The sequence below is a fragment of the Apium graveolens genome, unplaced genomic scaffold (genome assembly GCF_009905375.1).
Source record: "Apium graveolens cultivar Ventura unplaced genomic scaffold, ASM990537v1 ctg489, whole genome shotgun sequence".
Taxonomy (NCBI): Eukaryota; Viridiplantae; Streptophyta; class Magnoliopsida; order Apiales; family Apiaceae; genus Apium; species Apium graveolens.
Genome location: NW_027418732.1, coordinates 109,893 through 112,627, shown reverse-complemented (window position 1 = coordinate 112,627; position 2,735 = coordinate 109,893). Strand labels below are relative to the sequence as shown.

At 25.5% G+C, this 2,735-nt stretch overlaps 1 non-coding gene across 1 annotated transcript; it reads left to right on the top strand.

Moving 5' to 3' along the window:
- Positions 1–2,306: 2,306 nt before the first annotated feature.
- Positions 2,307–2,377, top strand: TRNAG-GCC (transfer RNA glycine (anticodon GCC)). The gene has a single exon. It is a non-coding gene; the product is annotated as a tRNA-Gly (tRNA).
- Positions 2,378–2,735: the final 358 nt, after the last annotated feature.

Sequence of the window (2,735 nt, the reverse complement as noted above, 5' to 3'; positions counted from 1 at the left end):
TTGAAGAGTTGTGTGTGTGTTCTTGAGGTGTGTTACTGTGTGTAATTCTATACACGCGTTTATTAAAACATAACCTCTCGCGGAATTATAAAAGGAAAAAAAAACAATCTTCTTATTTATAAAATGATTTAAATTTTTAATACTCATTAATGAAGGCCAAGGGCTCATTTGTTAAATATGAACAAAATTTTCTGAATAATTAAAATTTCTGAATCAGTAATAATCTGAACAGTAATGAAGAAAATTGTTTGATAAAATTATTTAAATTTCTGAATGATAAATTAACCTTGTGATTGAGTGGTTGATAATATTGGATAATTTTTTTTTTAAAAGTTGTTTAAATTAAAATATATATAATTTAAATATTTTTTAATAAGTTAAAATTTTATCATTTGTAATAATTAGGAAACTTTAAAAATTAGACCGTAAAGTACAATCACTAATAATTTTAAGATACAACATATTAAAAATGAAATATTTTTTTTAATATTTATATATGTTTTTTTCAAGAGATAACCCTTTTTATACCTTGATTCTATTATAAAATTTCATCAAATTTATTGCTAACGTAGAATGATAATTATATATTTAAATATAATAAAAAGTTTAATAATTGAAATTTGAAAAAAAATGATTTAAATTTGATTCTATTGTGCAATAATTTTAAATTGATTTTACTACAAAACCATTTTAAACAATTTCATCAAATTACAATAATTTTTAAATAAAAAATTGTGCAATTTATCATTAATTTGGTAATTAAAATTTATAACTATATATGAAAAATGAAATAAATTATGTATTTATATTTTTAAATAATAGTTCATCTCTATATAAAAGTACTTCATGTATTGACATCCCCAATATATAAGCTTCAAAGAAAGTTTACGTATTTTCCTATTTTTGTTCAAATAATTATATATTTAATTTTTTTGATTCATTCATAAGTAATTTAAATTAAACTTTTTTTTCTAAAATACAAAACATGAAATTTAAAAATTTACAAACCTTTTTAGTCAAAATTAACCACATGTGTTTGGATACTACCAAGAGAACAATAAGATTGTTTTTTAATTAAAGATGAATAATATTAAGTAAAATGACAAAATTTAAATTACTACATGATAATTGAAAGAAGATGACATAAATATAATTTGACTGGCTCAGTGAAAATTTAGAAGCTCACTCGTCCGGCACTTGTTCAAAGAATCCAGTGGTCCAGATGCATGAATTTTTTATCAAATAATCTGAACAGAGGAAAAAAGAATTGTTCAGTACATAATCACTCGTTCACCTGTTAACAAATGGGACCTAAGTATATTAAGTATTGTTAAAATGTTAACATTATATTGTGGTAGAAGTAGAGCCTCTCAAGAATGAAATGCTTGTTAACGAAATGTAAGTGATAAATATATTTTTTTGAGGTTTTTTAAAAAGTAAGTTTTTCCGAACCTTCTTTACAAAATTACGATTTCTTTAAGTTTTTTATTTGTGATAATATGATTTGCAACCCAACGCAATTTAATTCAATAAAAAAAATTCAGTCATTTGTCAAAAAAAGTGTAAAATAAGTTGCAAACGTGATTACTTTTGGATGTAAATCATTATTTTGCAAAAAAAATATAGTAAAATTGAAAATAAATTTTAAAAAGCAATATTTTTAGTAATTTTTATTTTTTCGATAAAAAGTAAATGTCATTTGTACCATTATATTTATTGAGTTTTATAATTAGATTTTTTTTTTTACAAATATGACTTAGGGTGTGTTTGACATTGCAACGGCAGTTTTTCGGTGAAAAGCAGCTATCGTGAAAGTGTTTTTGACATAAAAGTTGTTGTTAGAAAAAATAAGGGCCCCGTATTTTTCAAAAAACTTTTTTTCAGTTTTTTGAAATAAGCAGATGCTGATTTCATCACAAAAACATTATTTTTCATAATTTTTAACATCAAAATATTTACAAATTAAAAATATTAACAAATAATTATCTGATTTTTCAACCGCACTTTTTCTAACGGTACAACAAGTTGAAATAGATATTTATAGACTTACAAACAAGTATCCATTTTCATAAAAAATTTGGAGTAATTGAGGACAATATGTAATAAACTTTTAATGACTTGAACTATTAATCTTGAAAAAAAATTAGATATGAAACGAACAGTATATATGACGAAACCATGGTCATTCGAATGGGTGCTGGGTGCTGATGAAGCCCATGCTCATCAAATCTTCGAGAATTGCTATTTTTTGCATCTGGCCTCTCTACAATTATAAAATTCATTTGAAAAGAAAAATTTAAACGCAAGCACCAGTGGTCTAGTGGTAGAATAGTACCCTGCCACGGTACAGACCCGGGTTCGATTCCCGGCTGGTGCATTCATTTTTGTTCCATTTTTGGGCTTCGGCATTTCTGCTTGAATAAGGGTGCTTTTCAGCTGTAATCAGTGTTACAGATTTCGGAAATCGGAACTATTCGATTGAGGTACCGATTTACGATTTATCGGACGATTTTTAAAAATCGGACGATTTATCGGAAATCGGTCAAATCGGACAAATATTTTTGACCGATTTTTATGCGATTTATCGGCGATTTTTGAAAATCGGCCGATTTTTATAACAGAGGCCGTAAGTCCCCATATCTGTTGCGGGAACAGATGTTGATTTCACCATCAAACATTACCAAAATCATTATTATTTTAATTTTTTGCATCAAACCATATGGGTATCAAAAAAA